Genomic DNA, 20,388 nt, shown 5'->3' with positions numbered 1-20,388 from the left:
CACCAGAAGCGTATATATAGGTGCTTTATAGCCTTGCTTACTTTTATAGTTAGTATCAATCGATCACAATTATCAAATTAAAACTTCTTCTCACAACTATCCATTCTTGAATTCCAAAAGCAATCACTACAGAGCTTCTCACACCAAAAATTTTCAACCCAAATTTACAGACCAAGCTAATAAAAACATTAGCAATCAATTAACAAAACACGTATAGAAATAAGAATTTAAAACAAAATAGCACAAGTAATTACTGAGTTTTCAGTTGCGCATAAACCAACATACAAATTATTAACAACAACCTCGAATCAATGTTTTTGCTGGATCAATATAATTTTAGTTAGAACAAGCATGGTGGAGAACTGAATGTGATGCAAATTTAGGCGTCCTAATATACGTAATGTTTTGTAAGCAAACACCAAGCCAAAAGCTTATAAAACTTATGCACATTTCCATGATGAGTCATATTTGAGAATGCTACTCAAACACACACAGGTCATATATTCTCTCAAGATAAACATCAAATAAATCAATGGTTGCACGTAGAAAGCGACTCAATGAAAATGTAAATGAACCAACACAATTGCGCAGAAATCATCCATCACAAAGGCATCTCCTATAGAAATGAATTCATCAGATAAGGCATCTCTAAGGGAACCCATTTGGTTTCTAAATTAATCCACCGTGCATAATTAAGTAGCAAAACAGTCATTGCATGAACAGAATGCAAAGCAGTCTTGTTAAAAGTAAAGGCAACCACCAAATCAATCATTCTCAACTGATTTCTCCAGTAGATGTGGTGAAGTTGCAGCAGCAACAATTTTATCCTTACCAGCATCCATTACAGAAACAGAAGCTCAAGCTCTTGAGTGCATTGTTTGCTACGATAGCAATACAAGAGATAAATTTGACTATTGACACTCATCAAAAATTAAGGGAATACTCCTGCAGCCCAGAAATTTAAAATACTCATTGTTGCTACCCAATTTTTGACCCATCTTTTGATAATTTTTTAGAAAAAAAAACCAAAAATAGCAAAAAAACAATGAAAACCCAAAAAAATGCATTTTTGATATATTTGCATCGTTTTTAGCATTTTCAACATCATCTCAAAAGAATTTAAATTTTCAAAGGTATTTGAAACGCGTTCAACTTTTAACGCGTAAATTTTATGATCATTGATTTTCCTTGTTGAGTTGACGTTGATATTGCTCGCTTTCAAAAATACAAAAAAAAAATAATAAGAAAAATCAAAATTTACAAAAAAAAGAGAAAAAGAGAAGGAAAGGAAAGGTTGAGGGATTAGTTTGAAAACCTAGTAAAACTTTTCCTATAAATACCATGCTATACTGATTTTGTGAAACAGAGGGGGGGTATTTCTGCAATTTGGGGGAGAAAATTTACAAAGGGGAGGGGGGGGGCAGTTTGGAGAATGAAAAAAAGAGGGGAAACCTAAATCTATCTCTTCTCCAAGCAGCCGCCGCACCCCCAGCTTGGACCCGTTGGTTTCTTCTCCTTCACCCATCTCCACCAGCCGCTGCCCACAAACCAGCCACCCGAAGACTCCACACAGCCCCTTTCCTCTGCACACAACCTCTCGGCCAGCACCATATTTTTGCCAAAGACAAACCAAACAGATCCCCCTCTTACAGTCACTTCCCCTCATCCCAAAACAAGCCAGAACCGCCGCTGGAACCTTGCCCCCTCTCGGCCGCTCACTCCCCTGCTCCCAGCACCTTCCTTCTTCTTCCGGCTCTCTCGGCCGACCACCGTTTTTCCCTCTCTCGGCCGACCCAGCTCCAGCAGCGAGACCCACGAACAACAGCAGCGAAGGAAGACCATCAACGCCGGCCTCCAGCGAGCACCACAACAGCAGCAGCTCCTCCCCAAAACAGCCGGCCACGATAGCTTCTCCTCCGATCTCCATGCCCGGCCACAGATCCACTATCAGCCAGCAGCGCCGCCCGAAGCAGAGGAGAAGGAGATGAAATCCATAGCAGCAGACCCGAACGGGACAGATCCGGGAGAAGAACCCGAGAACAGATCTAAAAAAACAACAAAGAAAAACAACTAAAATCAACTGCCTATGTTGCGTTTTTGGTTGATTTTGCAGGTCACCATCGGCAGAGAAGAGAGAAGGAGAAAGCAGGGCAGATCCGCCCATTTCCGGGCACTGTCAGCGGCGGCGCGTGAAGCCACGCGCCGCCACTGTTCCAGAACTGTTCAGGCAGTTCCAGAAGTGTCTCCCTGCAATTTCTGAAGTTTAGGGACTATTTTGTAATTTTTAAATTATGTAATGTAATTTTTACGGAGTGTCTAAATTTTTTTATAATTTTGTAATGTAATGTACAAAAAGAACAAAAAAAGAAAAGAGAAGAGAAGAGAAGAAAAAAGAAATAATAATAGAAAAAGAGTAGTGTGTGTTTGTACTTTTTTTTTTTTTGTTATGTATGTTATTGAATAAAAAGAAAAAAAAATGAATTTAATTTATATGCACAAATATCTAAAGGTCAGATAAAAATCATGTTGTATTTTCCATGAAAATGTAGAACATGTATCTACATATATTTTGGGAACTAATAACTGATTTATCAAAACCTTAGAATTGGGCTAAAATTTTATTTTTAAAAACACATCAAGTCCACGAAGCAGCTTACCTCAGGTAGGGTGCATTAGGGGTGCTCATACCTTCCCTAATCACAACCAGTCCCTTACCCGTGAATCTCTAACAAGACCAGTATATCAGGTTTCCTAGTAGCCCTCAATAAATTACTAGGTGGCGACTCCAATGAACCAATCAAATCAAATCAAGCAAACAATGAAAAATCGCCAAGCCGATGCCGCGCGGATTTTCTGACGTGCGACAGAATGGCGACTCCACTGGGGAAGGTACTGTTTCTGACAATATTGGACTAAGCTTTGTGTATTTGATGTGTTTAAGTTTTTGTATTTTTGTCTTGTTTTATTTTTGTCTTATCCATGCATTTTTAGAATTGTTTCATGCATCACTTGTATTTATTTTTGAAAGCACACACAAGCTTCAGGTTAGGAGGGGGACTAGCAGCTTACCTTACGACTTTTAGTCAAGGTTTAAGTTTGTGTAAACCCCAACTCTTTGTTGAGTGCTTAGACTGGTAATAGTTGGACACGTGCCATCTCATTGCCTACAAGCCCCCATATTGCCTCTACGAGGGCAATCACTGGGACAACAAGAGACCCTTTTTAAAGACCTAGTAGTAAACCTGTCTTTTGTCTCACTTAAAAAGATTAGAACCTGCCTTTAGGATGTGTGCTCCGTATACATTGTTTTGCATCAGGGCAAACCCTTCTTGAAGCATCTTGAACTCAAGACTTGTGGGTGACCCAATGGCCATCACTTAGAAAATTTTCATTGTAGAGTTTGGGCAAGAATCAAGATTCTTGTTTCATCATACAAGAGTTACGACCATATGTCACCCCTCGAAGGGCGAGTTCATCATATAGTTTACATGTTTATACATTTATCATGCATATACCGAGATAAAAATAGGTTCCCCGTCCGAGCTTTGCTACACCTGATTGAACAAAGATGATGGGAAATGAAGAAAGGGGTCAGAGAGAGGCTCATTGTCAAAAGAAAGTTGAGAGCATTAAAGGTGAAGTAGCTAGACTCAGATCTGCTTGAACAAGTGTTGAGCTTCAAATGGAAAGGGAATGTCTGCACAGTCTTCTGTAGAAACACTGCTTTTCCACGTCCAATTGAAGTTGCACCTATCCTTTTCAGTCATGAATAGCTGCAGCAATGCCTTCAGTCATCAGCTAATGACAACCTTTGTTCTTGTTCAGTTGCACTGATAATTACTCATCGCCTCCACATTTTCTAATGGCACCAAATAATTGCTAGCCTTCTGTGCATGATGCATTAGCCTTCTTTGAAGTTACCCTTACTGTGAGCTTAATTCCAGTTCAGCAGCAAAAAAAAAAAACCATGATTAGACATTGAACTTCAATGTGGCAGAGCTCTCTCTACAAAAATCCGTTTATGGCTCTGCAAGTTGGGAATGCAAGAGGGGATTTATAAGTTGCATATGCTATAAAAATCTCTCATCAGTTTCAGCACAAAGACACCGTGGTAGGTTGAAGAGCCAGACCTGGTCTGAAAAACATGAATAGACATCAAACTTCTACGTTGCAGAGCTCTCTCTGTAGAGATTTGTTTGGGGATCTTCCAGTGGGGAATGCAAGAGGGGATGCAATACTTTCAAATTCTACAAAACTTTGGCTCATCAGTTTCAGCACTGAAACACTGGAGTAGGTCGAAGAGTCAGACCTAGTCTGAAAACATGAGCAGTCGTCGAACTTTGACGTGGCAGAGCTCTCTCTACAAAAACCCGTTTATGGCTCTGCAAGTGGGGAATGCAAGAGGGGATGTAGTAGTTCCAAACAATATGAAAACTTACCCCGCCAGTTTCAGCATCGAAACACTGTAGTAGGCAGGAAAGCCAGACTTGAGCTAGAAAGCAGGAGCAAATATAGAACTTCACCGTGGCAGAGCTCTCTCTGCAGAAATCTGTTTGTAGCTCTGCAAGTGGAGAATCCAATAAGGGATGCAGTAGTTTCTGATCATCTATAACTTTCTCTCATCAATGTTAGCTTGAAAATGCAAAAGTAGGGAAAAGAGACAGACCTCGGCTGAAAAATAGAAAGAAGATTGAAACTTCAACAGAGCAGAGCTCCTTCTACCGGTGTCTGTTTGCTGCACCGTCAGTGAGGAATCAAAGAGGAGACAAAGGAGTTTTAGATTCATCAAGTTCTCTTCCAGTTTTGACAATGTGTGATTCCACATGTCGGTAATGGCGATGCCACATGTTTCTGGGCACTGCCAAGATTACCAAGCTGTTGAAAGGTTTCCGACAACCCTCAACCAACCACAACAACATTGAAATATTGACATGAAGTTGCGTGGATTGCCAAAAGAATTGAGCTAGCTATCAAGAGAGGAAAGATTGAAGGATCTACCATGGATTCCATAACAGTGATGAGAGTTGAATTAGAAGATGACTCTCAATTGAGAAACCTCAGTCATTTTGCCTAGTCAGGTCTTGCCATAACATCAACTGCTCAAATGTCTTTGCCAAGATTGACACTCATCTGCCACTCAAGTTTGTCGACCAGCATCTGTTAGATTCCAGACTTGTTGCACCCACTTCGTTAAATTGCATGCAACCACCGTGGTATAATTCAAATGAGATGTGAATATCATGGTGGGTTCTTGGGCCATTTTAGTTGGACAGATACAAGAGTTTCAAGAATCGAGCTGAGTTTGTGAAAGATGATGTCATCAATCATTTTTTCACCAGAACATCATCAGAACAACAAGTGATCGAAGTTGCTCGGCAAAACACAAATATGGCCAGAAAAGCTGATCCAAGAATGGTACTGAATTGTCCATCATTTTATTGTGGAGTTGTCATTCCGCATTTTGTTTTGGGGGTCACATCTCATCCTTGAACGAAACATGTCTTTTCTTTGTCTTTTTGTTGTTGTGAAATCAAGAGATGCTTCTTTCAAAGGGTATTTTGACAAAAATATTTTTTGATCAAACTCCAACATACAAAATTAAAGCTAGTCAATCCTGAAGATTAAAAGTGTTTTGATTGCAGAAATGACTTGATGCTTGAAAATGACATGAGGTGACCAAACAATTTTGAACTCATACCTCCTGAAACTAAACCACGCATCATATAGCTAGTTTTAGCAATATGCATAATGACATGTAGTGGATTCAGTAGTTATGGACTCGTGAATCATGATTCTTACAAGTCCAAATCATTACACTGGACGAGGTCAAAATTTATCGGTTCTAACCGACCTTACTTGAAATGAGAAAATGCCATCTTTGTTATCCTTTCACATTTCTTGAAATATTATCCCTTGTGGTCCCCATTTGAGCCTGGTAAAATATTTTCTTTCAAGAAACCCTGACTAGGATCACTCCCCGCACTGGGGGCAAATAAGAAAAGACAAAAGTGAAAGAGAAGGCTTAGAACAAAAGTCCAACGTTTGAGAGTTAAAAGAAAGAAGACCTAGACTGGGGGCGTGTTAGAAAACTATGAGAAATGCTATGTGAAAGCCATGACCTTTGGCATCCATGATAAACCCCTGAAGTTATCAGATGATTGAGATTGGTTATTCATCAAAGAAAAAGTTGGATTTGCATATAACCTATGTTAAGAGAATTCTGATATTTAAGGTTAATAAGGTTATATGTCATTTCCTCTACAAAGACAACAATAGAAAAAGAGTTGATGAATAGTTTGATGTTGATCTTAGGTCTTTGAAACCCTCAAACACCTTTTGAGCCTGAATTTTCCTTTCTTTCATAAGCCATGAACCATAGCCTGCATTACGTGCTTTTAAAAGCCCTTTTTGATCAAGTAAACAATCTAAACCGATAAATGGCGATCTCAAAACTTGAAGAGTTTTTTTTCCATAAGAGTCGTGGCTTCATGAAGTAAGCTACTGGTTATTATGCATGCTGATAAAATTGGTGCTAAAAAAAAAAGAAAACAATCTTTCTTGATGAATCCTCAAGTTTTGACTTGAGCCTTTTGTTTCTTGAAATTCACAGAAGGTCACCTCATCACAGATCATCAAAAGATATACCCAGAATCAGAGTCTAAAATGGATACAAAGAACCATGAAAAAAAAAACCATTTTAGTCTTACAACGGGTCAATTTCTGTTTTCAAAATACATGACAATCAAAGGACTGTATATTTCGAATAACGTGTGTTGGATCTTTGACCGAAGAAACTTGATTTTCAAAAAACTAACATCTATCTGATTTCATTTCGACAACTAGACTTTGAATAGACATGATCTTTGAAGTATGAGAGTTGATTCCGGAATAGAAAGATTGTCAAACAAGAAGAATATCGATCGAGTTTGCAAAATCCCTTGACAAGAATGACATTTCTCAACACTCCTTGAAAAGTTGACCACCTGGGGGCAATACAGTGGATCCTAGGTAGGAAAACAAACAGTATTCAGATCAGCTGGGGGCAATGAAAGATGATCAAATGATGAATCAATGCACTGAGGACAATGGTGTTTAAAGAAAGCTAATCAGCAGAACAAGCATTCGGATCATTACCGAGGGCAATGTTGTTCAAAGACAGTCAGTGATTTAGTGAACTTCAGCAACAATTGATGAGCAATGCTGCACTTGAAGAGCATTTTATTATCGTTAACTTGGGTTACCCTTTAAACATGGCCATGACTCCTGGCAGATATTATCAAGTGAGTGCATTTGAATGAACATCTAACATATGCACACCACCAAGACTGACGGTGGATCAAAGATGTACCTGAAGGACATCTTCATAGCATCATCTTTTGAAACATGGCTAGCAATCGATGAGGATACACGAATGAATGTAATTGAATGGCGAAAAGATGTACACCACCAAGACTGACTGTGGAACAATGCTGCACTTGAAGGACAATCTCATATTGTCATCCTTTGAAACATGGTTATCGTACAGTTGCATTTGAATGGATGTCAGAAAGATGCACCCACCAAGACTGACCGTGGAACCATTTGTTTCGAAGCTCAAATGTGCACTTCACCGCATGAATATGGGTGATGAACATCATTGATGATGCCAACACATTTCCTTTCATGATCTGATTTGACAAGCTGAGAGGAATCCATGGAGAAGAACATTGAGCTTACAACGATGAGCCTTTTACTGCAAGGTATGAGATCCATGTTTAGATGACCTGACAGTTCCAAGAAGACTAATGATAACATATACTTGAAGAGTATTGTTTCAACTTTAGGCAAGTTCATGACTGGTTGACAATCTTGATGGTGTTGGCATGATGCACACAATCGATCAGAGGATAATTCTCAGAACAATCCAAAAGAGAAAATCCTTCATGATGAATCAAGCAACACCGCACTTGGGGGCAGAGTCAAGCTTGATAAACAACAAGAGCAGTAACTGTCGAAGACAGCCCAGGATGGGCACTGCACCTACAGCTGAGTGGATGGCTAGCACAGCACATGAATAAGCTAATGCATCGAAAGAACAAAGAAGGCTTGGGAATGCAAACAAAGGCACCCTGTGATGATGGAACATCGAAGAGACGGGGACCTATATTTCAAATCAGGTAAGGATGCATGCATGTCATCTAACATTAAAACATTGCACATATTTTTTATTTTTGTTGCAGGAAAAATCCTCAATGTAGTTTAGCAAGATTGGGGAACAAAAAAAAAACAACAAAAAAAGGGGAGAATCATTGAGCTGATAATAACATATAATCATGTTTGTGACCTTGAAACGGGAAGAAGATGAGATAAACCTCTCTGTTAGGAAAATCTCAAAGAAATGAAAAGATCAACCTTGCAATCAGGAAGCATTGAGTTTTCGAAGTCCTACGATCAGGAATTATCAAGAAGCACCAAGTTTTTCGGCCCTTCTTCTATCATCCCTTCAGGACTTCGCCAGGTAAGTCCCATTTTTCGCACTTGTCACATCATATCTTTCATTTGGGTAGGTCACCCATTACAATGAGGCCATTCTTCCACTTGGGTAGGTCACCCATCACAATGAGACCACCATCTTCCATTTGGGTAGGTCACCCATTATAACGCGACCACTTCACATTTTTCTATCTTCCACCTGGGTAGGTCACCCATAACAATGAGACCACTTCATATTTTTTCTATCTTCCATCTGGGTAGGTCACCCATTACAATGAGACCACTTCATATTTTTTCTATCCTCCACCTGGGTAGGTCACCCATAACAATGAGACCACTTCATTTTTTTTCTATCTTCCATCTGGGTAGGTCACCCATTATAATGAGACCACACATCACATTTTTTCCATCTGGGTAGGTCACCCATAACAATGAGACCACTTCATATTTTTTCTATCTTCCATCTGGGTAGGTCACCCATTATAATGAGACCGCACATCACATTTTTTCCATCTGGGTAGGTCACCCATAACAATGAGACCACTTCATTTTTTTCTATCTTCCATCTGGATAGGTCACCCATTATAATGAGACCGCACTTCACATTCTTTCCATTTGGGTAGGTCACCCATCATAATGAGACTGTTTTCCACATTCTTTCCACCTGGGTAGGTCACCCATTACAATGAGACCATTTTGTTACACATATTCTTTATTTTGGTTTAATGAGGTCGCCAGATGGGATCTCATGTAGCTTTGGTTAAAGGGAATCGCCAGATGGGATTTCAGGTTGACCGAGCTACACACATTTTTTTTTGTTCCACTTTAATGAGGTCGCCAGATTGGATCTCATGTAGCTTTGGTTAAAGGGAATCGCCAGATGGGACTTCAGGTTGACCGAGCTACACACATTCTTTGGCTCTGGTAGGAGGGGATCGGCGAAGGGATCTCAGTCTAGCCTAGCCACGAAGAGACTTTGGTTATGGTTAATGGGGATCGGCGAAAGGATCTCAATTTAACCTAACTGCAAAGGATTTTGGTTCTGGTTGGAGGGGATCGGCGAAGGGATCTCAGTTCAGCCTACCACAGAAGATTTTGGTTCTGGTTAGAGGGGATTGGCGAAAGGAATCTCAGTCTATCCTAACCACAGAGGATTTTGGCTCTGGTTAGAGGGGATCGGCGAAGGGATCTCAGTCTAGCTTAGCCACGAAGAGACTTTGGTTATGGTTAAAGGGGATCGGTGAAGGGATCTCAGTTTAACCTAACTGCAAAGGAGTTTTGGTTCTGGTTAGAGGGGATTGGCGAAAGGAATCTCAGTCTATTCTAACCACAGAGGATTTTGGCTCTGGTTAGAGGGGATCGGCGAAGGGATCTCAGTCTAGCCTAGCCACGAAGAGACTTTGGTTATGGTTAAAGGGGATCGGCGAAGGGATCTCAGTTTAACCTAACTGCAAAGGAGTTTTGGTTCTGGTTGGAGGGGATCGGCGAAGGGATCTCAGTTTAGCCTAACCACAGAAGATTTTGGTTCTGGTTAGAGGGGATTGGCGAAAGGAATCTCAGTCTATCCTAACCACAGAGGATTTTGGCTCTGGTTAGAGGGGATCGGCGAAGGGATCTCAGTCTAGCTTAGCCACGAAGAGACTTTGGTTATGGTTAAAGGGGATCGGCGAAGGGATCTCAGTTTAGCCTAACCACAGAAGATTTTGGTTCTGGTTAGAGGGGATTGGCGAAAGGAATCTCAGTCTATCCTAACCACAGAGGATTTTGGCTCTGGTTAGAGGGGATCGGCGAAGGGATCTCAGTCTAGCCTAGCCACGAAGAGACTTTGGTTATGGTTAAAGGGGATCGGCGAAGGGATCTCAGTTTAACCTAACTGCAAAGGATTTTGGTTCTGGTTAGAGGGGATTAGGGAAAGGAATCTCAGTCTATCCTAACCACACAGGAGTTTTGGTTCTGGTTAGAGGGGATTGGCGAAAGGAATCTCAGTCTATCCTAACCGCATACAAGAGTTTTGGTTCTAGTTGAAGGGGATCGGCGAAGGGGTCTCAGTTCAGCCCAACCACACAGATTTCGGTTCTGGTTAGAGGGGATTGGCGAAAGGAATCTCAGTCTATCCTAACCGCACACAGGAGTTTTGGTTCTGGTTAAAGGGGATCGGCAAAGGGATCTCAGTTTAGCCTAACCACGCAGAATTTAGCTTTGGTTAAAGGGAATCGCTAGATGGGATTTCAGGTTGACCGAGCTAGACACCAATTTTTGTTCTTGTTAGATCGCCAGATGGGATCCCAGATAAACCCAACCAAAAGGGCAGGTCGCCCGTGAAAATAGACCCGTGTGAGTGTGTGGGCAGGTCGCCCCTGAAAATAGACCAAAGTGAGTATGTGTGGGGAGGTCGCCCGTGAAAATAGACCAGTGTGAGTTTGTGGGCAGGTTTGCCCCTGAAAATAGACCACTTTGAGTATGTGTGGGCAGGTCGCCCGTGAAAATAGACCAGTGTGAGTGAGTAGGCTGGTCGCCCCTGAAAAGAGACCACTTTGAGTATGTGTGGGCAGGTCGCCCGTGAAAATAGACCAGTGTGAGTGTGTGGGCCGGTCGCCCCTGAAAATAGACCACTTTGAATATGTGTGGGCAGGTCGCCCAAGATAATGAGATCATTTTCCTTTTCTTTTCTTTACAAAGCTTACTATGCAAAACATTGAGGAGTTTTGCTTCGTAAGCATTGTAAAGAGGGGGCATCTGTTGCTACCCAATTTTTGACCCATCTTTTGATAATTTTTTAGAAAAAAAAACCAAAAATAGCAAAAAAACAATGAAAACCCAAAAAAATGCATTTTTGATATATTTGCATCGTTTTTAGCATTTTCAACATCATCTCAAAAGAATTTAAATTTTCAAAGGTATTTGAAACGCGTTCAACTTTTAACGCGTAAATTTTATGATCATTGATTTTCCTTGTTGAGTTGACGTTGATATTGCTCGCTTTCAAAAATACAAAAAAAAAAATAATAAGAAAAATCAAAATTTACAAAAAAAAGAGAAAAAGAGAAGGAAAGGAAAGGTTGAGGGATTAGTTTGAAAACCTAGTAAAACTTTTCCTATAAATACCATGCTATACTGATTTTGTGAAACAGAGGGGGGGTATTTCTGCAATTTGGGGGAGAAAATTTACAAAGGGGAGGGGGGGGGCAGTTTGGAGAATGAAAAAAAGAGGGGAAACCTAAATCTATCTCTTCTCCAAGCAGCCGCCGCACCCCCAGCTTGGACCCGTTGGTTTCTTCTCCTTCACCCATCTCCACCAGCCGCTGCCCACAAACCAGCCACCCGAAGACTCCACACAGCCCCTTTCCTCTGCACACAACCTCTCGGCCAGCACCATATTTTTGCCAAAGACAAACCAAACAGATCCCCCTCTTACAGTCACTTCCCCTCATCCCAAAACAAGCCAGAACCGCCGCTGGAACCTTGCCCCCTCTCGGCCGCTCACTCCCCTGCTCCCAGCACCTTCCTTCTTCTTCCGGCTCTCTCGGCCGACCACCGTTTTTCCCTCTCTCGGCCGACCCAGCTCCAGCAGCGAGACCCACGAACAACAGCAGCGAAGGAAGACCATCAACGCCGGCCTCCAGCGAGCACCACAACAGCAGCAGCTCCTCCCCAAAACAGCCGGCCACGATAGCTTCTCCTCCGATCTCCATGCCCGGCCACAGATCCACTATCAGCCAGCAGCGCCGCCCGAAGCAGAGGAGAAGGAGATGAAATCCATAGCAGCAGACCCGAACGGGACAGATCCGGGAGAAGAACCCGAGAACAGATCTAAAAAAACAACAAAGAAAAACAACTAAAATCAACTGCCTATGTTGCGTTTTTGGTTGATTTTGCAGGTCACCATCGGCAGAGAAGAGAGAAGGAGAAAGCAGGGCAGATCCGCCCATTTCCGGGCACTGTCAGCGGCGGCGCGTGAAGCCACGCGCCGCCACTGTTCCAGAACTGTTCAGGCAGTTCCAGAAGTGTCTCCCTGCAATTTCTGAAGTTTAGGGACTATTTTGTAATTTTTAAATTATGTAATGTAATTTTTACGGAGTGTCTAAATTTTTTTATAATTTTGTAATGTGATGTACAAAAAGAACAAAAAAAGAAAAGAGAAGAGAAGAGAAGAAAAAAGAAATAATAATAGAAAAAGAGTAGTGTGTGTTTGTATTTTTTTTTTTTTTTTGTTATGTATGTTATTGAATAAAAAGAAAAAAAAATGAATTTAATTTATATGCACAAATATCTAAAGGTCAGATAAAAATCATGTTGTATTTTCCATGACAATGTAGAACATGTATCTACATATATTTTGGGAACTAATAACTGATTTATCAAAACCTTAGAATTGGGCTAAAATTTTATTTTTAAAAACACATCAAGTCCACGAAGCAGCTTACCTCAGGTAGGGTGCATTAGGGGTGCTCATACCTTCCCTAATCACAACCAGTCCCTTACCTGTGAATCTCTAACAAGACCAGTATATCAGGTTTCCTAGTAGCCCTCAATAAATTACTAGGTGGCGACTTCAATGAACCAATCAAATCAAATCAAGCAAACAATGAAAAATCGCCAAGCCGATGCCGCGCGGATTTTCTGACGTGCGACACTCATCACTTAATACATTATAACAGCTAGACAACAAATGAATAAAATTATATATATAAAAAATTAATAAATCAATATGTTCTCGATAGCTCTTAAAACAAACTTACCAGCACAATTAACTTTCAAACTGAAAGGGGCTCGGTAGCAATTTGTTCTCGATAGCTTCTAGAACCTCGATTACAGCCTTTATCCGAACAAAAATCAAATTCAGCTCTCTATTTTCAAAAACAAAACCATACACAAAAAAAAATCCGGCACGACATTACCTGCTTTATGTACATTATGAAATTACAGAATCATCCACCTTCTATCAAAGAGATTAAAGAACAGCACCATTAGCGGAATTTTCTTACTGTTAGAGACAAAAAAAATTAATTTAAATTTTCAAAAAAAAAAAGGATTAGCATGCCTATCTTTGTACGATCCAAAATCTCTGAAATTATTTCATGCTTTTTTAAGGAGGAAATTAAAAATAAATAAATAAAACAAAAACAGTTTCCAAGATTAAAAAATAAATGCTTAAAAAAACTAACAACTGCTAACTAGAGTTTCAACTTCCAGAAATTTACAGAATATACAAAAATCGGTCTCAAACCATAGGTTCTAAGTAACAAATACAGGCACTAAAACCACGGCGCAGCAGAGCTAGATTAGCAAGAAAACTTACGAAATTGTTACTCCATCGACTGAAAGGGGTTTTAGCGTTGGGCTTGCGGTGTGTCTCTATCAGTTGCTTTGACATGTCTTCCTCTTCCACTAAGTTCTCGTACTGCACTGCATAAGAGTTGGCCTCAAGTTTCTTGACCGTTGCCGCTGCATAATATGATCCAAGAAATCCTTCCTCTTCGCTACATACTTCTGTTGAATATTAAACTCAATCTAGATGGTCAAGGAAGGCAACCACCAGCCGCCACCGACCAGCCGCCAGCCACCAGCCGCAGCCGCCAGCCGCCTTCACACCACCGTCCACAGCCGCCTTCACACTTGAAGGTTGAATTATCTTGTTTTGAATTCGTGTATAAATAGCAAGCTGAGCTTATGCTATTAGGTGTGGGAGAGTAGAGAGAATAGAGAGAAACACTAGAGAGAAAGAGAGGGTGTGTATTGTTAAGCTTGTTGTATTTATTTTTGCTCTTGTAAGCTTGTGTTCTTGAAATAAAACTTTGTGTTTTATCCCCTCTGAGTGTTTCAAAGCCACCACCAGTGGTTCCTCCCACCAACAATTGGTATCAGAGCCCCGTTCGTCAGAAAACAGAAGTATTTTCTGGGATAGCCGAATTTTCAAAGTTGTCAAAAACAAGTTTTGATCATTCCACCGTGTAGAGCTCATCCATACGAACTCACTGCCGCAAAAATCAGCTCAATCGGACACCGGGGTGATCCACACGCGCCACCTGAAGTTCCGGTAACTGTAGCCCAGTCTCACCCACGCGCGCCAGAGGAAGAAGACGACTGAGCCACACGCGCGCCATATGTTGAGCCGTTTAAGCCGAGCCGAGCCAAGCCGAGCCAAGCCTCAAGCCAAGCCTCCAGCCGAGCCGGAGAATATTCCCGAGAATATTCCCTTTTCAAGCCGAGCCGCTATTAGCCGAAGCCGAGCCGATAGAATATTCCACAGAATATTCCCGGTTCAACCCAGCGAACCGCCCGACGCCCAGAATTGATTTTTGGACCGGTTCACCCATTTTCTGACCCGATTTCTACAAAGTCAGACCGGTTCCCGACTATTTCGACCATTCCGGATCGATCTACAGTGTCCGTTTTGCCAAATTCAACTCCCAGAAGGAGATATAGTCATTAAAAGAGCAAAATGACTACAGAAAGTACACAAACACTCATCCCGAAGCTGACCAAAGACAACTATGATAGTTGGTGCATCAGATTAAAGGCATTCCTTGGTTCACAAGAGTGTTTGGAGATTGTACACTATGGTTATGATGAACCAGAGTCCAAAGAAGAAGAAGAAGCTTTACAAGAGGCACAGAAGCAAGCCCTGAAAGTCAACAGAAAGAAGGACAACAAAGCAAAGACCATCATCTACCAAGGTCTTGATGAAGATACATTCGAGATCATAGCTTCCGCTGAAACATCACATGATATATGGGAGGCTCTCCAACAAAAGTACAAAGGTGCTGACAGAATCAAGAAGATTCGTCTTCAATCTTTGCGAGGTGAATTTGAGTTATTGCAAATGAAGTCCTCGGAGTCTATTTCTGATTATCACACAAGAATTATGGTGATAGTCAATCAGATGAGGAGAAATGGAGAAGCCATCATAGATTCTCGAATTACTGAGAAAATTTTGAGATCCCTAGATCCAAAATTTGATTTTGTTGTTGTCGCCATTGAAGAGTCCAAGGAAGTGGACAAGTTGACAGTTGATGAGCTTATGAGTTCTTTGCAAGCTCATGAGCAGAAGATTGTAAAGCGAAATGGAGATAAGGCCATCGAGCATGCCTTACAAGCAAAGCTGTCTCTCAAGGACAGATATGAGCAAGGGGAGACCTCAACAAGTGCTCAAGCAGGAAGTCAACAATCCAGAGGAGGATTCCAGAGATTCCAAGGAAGAGGTTCTTGGAATACAAGCTTCAGAGGAAGAGGTGGCAGAAATACCACCAGAGGAGGCCAAAGACAACAAGCATTCACTCCTAGAGGAAGAGGAGGCGGTTACAATAACCGTGACAAGAGGAATATCCAATGTTATAGTTGCAATCAATTTGGGCACTATAGCACTGAATGCAAAAGGAAAGCTCCGTTGGAGATACGTGAGCAAGCCAACTATGCAGAGAAGGATGACAGAGAAGAAGCTGCATTTCTTGTCCAACAAGAACTTGGCGAGAAACAGGAAAATATATGGTATCTAGATACTGGAGCCAGCAATCACATGTGCGGCTACCGAGAGTTATTTAGTGATCTAGATGTGACCAAGCAAGGTCTAGTTACTTTTGGAGATACCACAAAGGTTCCATTCAAAGGTAAAGGCAGCATCCCAATTAAGTTGAAGAACGGCGATTCCAGCCACATCGCCAATGTCTATTATGTCCCAGCCATAAAGCAGAACCTGATCAGCTTAGGTCAACTTTTGGAGAGAGGATATACTTTTTACTCGAAGAATTGTCATCTGACAATTAGAGACAACAATGGGAGATTAATGGCCTATGTGAAAATGTCCAAGAATAGGATGTTTCCTTTGAACATCCAGTATGATGCAGCAAGGTGTTTGAGTGCCATCACCAACAGTGAAGAATGGCTTTGGCACCTGAGGCTTGGACATCTGAATTTCACAAGTCTGAAGATGCTAGCAAGCAAGAAGATGGTCAAAGGTTTGCCCCACATTGATCATCCAGATGAAGTCTGTGAGAGTTGTGTCCTCAGCAAACATCACAGATCCAGTTTTGCCAAAGAAGTCAACTGGAGAGCAAAGAGGCCACTGGAGTTAGTGCACACAGATGTGTGTGGCCCAATAACGCCTATGTCGACTGGACAAAATAGGTACTTCCTCACGTTTATTGATGATTTTAGCAGAAAGACGTGGATATACTTTCTAAAGAGGAAGTCAGAAGTATTCAATTGTTTTAAAGATTTTAAAGCAATTGTGGAGAAGCAAAGTGGCTACATGATCAGAACCGTGAGATCTGATCAAGGTGGAGAATATACAGCAAATGACTTTGAAGCCTATTGTACACAACAAGGCATCAGACATCAGACAACACCTGCTTATACACCACAGCTGAATGGTGTAGCTGAAAGGAAGAATCGCACGATTCTTGACATGGCAAGAAGTCTGCTCAAAGCAAAGAAGTTGCCCAAGCAATACTGGGCTGAAGCTGTATCATGTGCAGTGTATCTACTGAATCGCTGCCCAACCAGAAGTTTGCAAGGAGTTATTCCAGAAGAAGCATGGAGTGGTCACAAACCAAGTGTTACTCATCTACGAGTCTTTGGTTGTGTGGCATATGCAAAGATCCCAGATGCAAGAAGGAGAAAGCTTGATGATAAAAGCGAGAAATGCATCTTTGTCGGATATGGTGAAAGAAGGATGGGATACAAGCTGTATAATCCCATCACGAAGAAGGTGATTATGAGTAGAGATGTTATCTTTGAAGAAGATAAATCTTGGGAATGGAATGATGATAAAGAAGCAACCAAATGGATCAACATTGATTTGATCCTTGAAGGTGAAGAAGTACCAACAGTACTTATCGAAGAACCGATTGTGCCAGCAGCTGAACCACAAAGTCCGGTACACAGATTCCCTGTATTCAACAGGAGGAACTCACCAGGAGCATCATCATCAACACCACCATCAGCATCCTCATCAGAAGAACCAAGAAGGATGAAAAATCTTGAAGAGCTGTACGACGCCACTCAAGTAATGGAAGATACAAATTTGTTTTGTTTCTTTGCAGATAGTGACCCATTAAGCTTCAATGAAGCTGTCACAGAAGAGAAGTGGATAAAAGCAATGGATGAAGAAATACATGCCATTGAGAAGAATGATACCTGGAAGCTGACTTATCTACCAGAAAACAAGAAAGCAATAGGTGTCAAATGGGTCTACAAGACAAAGAAAAATGCAAAAGGAGAAGTGCAAAGATACAAAGCCAGATTAGTAGCTAAAGGCTACAAGCAAAGAGAAGGCATTGAAAGGAGAAGTGTTCATGCTTGGCATGATATCCCTCGATTGAGTTTAAAGGGGAGATTTGTTGAATATTAAACTCAATCTAGATGGTCAAGGAAGGCAACCACCAGCCGCCACCGACCAGCCGCCAGCCACCAGCCGCAGCCGCCAGCCGCCTTCACACCACCGTCCACAGCCGCCTTCACACTTGAAGGTTGAATTATCTTGTTTTGAATTCGTGTATAAATAGCAAGCTGAGCTTATGCTATTAGGTGTGGGAGAGTAGAGAGAATAGAGAGAAACACTAGAGAGAAAGAGAGGGTGTGTATTGTTAAGCTTGTTGTATTTATTTTTGCTCTTGTAAGCTTGTGTTCTTGAAATAAAACTTTGTGTTTTATCCCCTCTGAGTGTTTCAAAGCCACCACCAGTGGTTCCTCCCACCAACAACTTCTACTATGTCTCCACCGAGGAATTCCGTTATTGTTACACAATTTAACAGGCAAAGAAAAGAGGAACTTGAAAGATCAAGGAGTTTTTTTTCGTGTACTGTGAATCAAAATCAATGAAGTGGAAGTGTTGCAGGCGGGTTGTTTTTTAACGTGACTCTTTTCCTTGAGGGAAAAGGATTGTGAGGTCGGTTTGATTTTTCGAGGCTGTTAACGGATAGTTTTCTTTCATGTTTCTCAAGTAGGTACCCAAACAAAAAAATATTACTAATGGGATCCCCATGGCATGATCTATTAGGTATTACCCATATTATTATAATATGTGATAAAAATGTTTTCATTTTAAAACAAAATAGGTTCTCTTTGATGTCATTTTGAAGGAAAAAGTTTCAATTATAGTTATTAAATTTAGTCCAAGATTCATGTCGTGCAAATAAATCTATAAATTGGTAGGTTAATTTAAATTTATTATAAAATTACATTGTTTTGAAAAAAAAATCCATAAAATTCAAAATATTGGTATACTCTTAGTTTGATCGAGTCAATTTCCATTTAGGTTAAAAAAAAAACCCAAGTCGATTAGGTTTAAAGAAGACCTCCCGGACAATGCTTGGTTTAATAACTATTGTTGTTTGGAGTGAAGGTTACTTGAGTAATGTCTAATAGATGGAGAACCCATGTGAGAATTTATTTGTTTTGGAGTCAACCTTTCATATATTCTAAAATAATATTATTTTAAACAAAAAAGTTACAAAAAAGAAATCATTAAAGTTGACTAGATTATGTCTTTGGATTGGGTTATGAATCACATACCAAGTCATGTTTTAATCATAGTTATTAAATTTAATTCAAGATTAATTTCGCGAGCTGACCAAATAAACCAATAAATTGATAGTTCAATTTGGATTTATCATAAAATGACATTATTTTTAGCGAAAAAAAGATTGAAAACAAAAATCCTTGAAATTTATAATTTTGGTCTTATATTAGTTTGATCGAGTTAATGTCTATTCAGGTTCAAAAAAAAGCCCAAGTCGATTAGGTTTCGAGTAGACCTTCTGGACCATGCTTGGTTTAATAACTATTGTTTGGAGTAAAGGTTTCTAGAGTAATGTCTAATAGATGGAGAACCCATGTAAGAATTTATTTATTTTGGGGTCAACCTATATATATCCTAAAATGACATTGTATTGGATAAAAAAAATTTATTGAAGTTGACTAGATTAGGTCTTTGAATCGGATTCTGAATCGATATGTCAAGTCATGTTGGGTTTAATAAATATACTTTTAAGTGAGGGTTAATAGGGTAATATGATGAGAATTTATTCGTTTTAGGATTGAATTGATAATTAGAATTTTTTTATAAAATAGTTATTTCTTAATAATGTGTATATTAATTCATTAAGGAAAAATAGAGGGTTAATTATTATGGTTTAATTTAAACAATTGATTTCCAAGGAAAACTTCTCAAGGTATGGATGGTTATGGAACTAATACGGTGTTGTTTATCTCAAGATTTACTATTATGTTTTTTTATGAGAAAATTCAAGAACATCATAATTCTGATTCTGTTTCTTATTGAATATTGTGGTAGAAATATCAATGGTGTTGTTTCTGACCAAATATCATCATCACATTTTATTGTTGTTGATATCGGCAGGCATGATGCTCTCTAACGTTTGAAGATGCCTCTGCCTATATATGAAGGAGATGATACTCGATTGCTAGTCATAAGAAGCTAAAGGCCGAATCAATTTTTTTAATAAATTCTTTTAAAAATAAACAAGTTAAATTTTGATTAATTTTTTATCATGATAAAAAATAAGTTACAATTAAAAAAACAAAGAAAATATCACTCTAGAAAAAGCTAGGCTACCACACGAAATCAATGAAAAAGCAAGAGATAAATATAAATCATGATATTTAATAGCATAACACGAGGTATTTATCCGGTTATGTTTAATGAATTTATTTATTTAAATTAATTTGTATTATAAAAATAAATTTAATTTATATTAAAATATAAAAAAAATTAAAGATGAATCATATTAACTTCATGAAAAATTAAAAACACCTAATATAATTAAAAAATAATAACTATTTAAAAAAAACTAAATAAGCCAAAAATGATATAGAGGGGTATTAATTAAAAATATTTAAAAAAAACATAAAAAAAGGTATTAATTAAAAAAAAAGTATAAAGAAAGAAAAACTCAG

The sequence above is a fragment of the Populus nigra genome, chromosome 7 (assembly GCF_951802175.1).
Source record: "Populus nigra chromosome 7, ddPopNigr1.1, whole genome shotgun sequence".
Classification (NCBI taxonomy): Eukaryota; Viridiplantae; Streptophyta; class Magnoliopsida; order Malpighiales; family Salicaceae; genus Populus; species Populus nigra.
The sequence above is the reverse complement of the archived record's forward strand: the minus strand, read 5'-3'. Positions refer to the sequence as shown.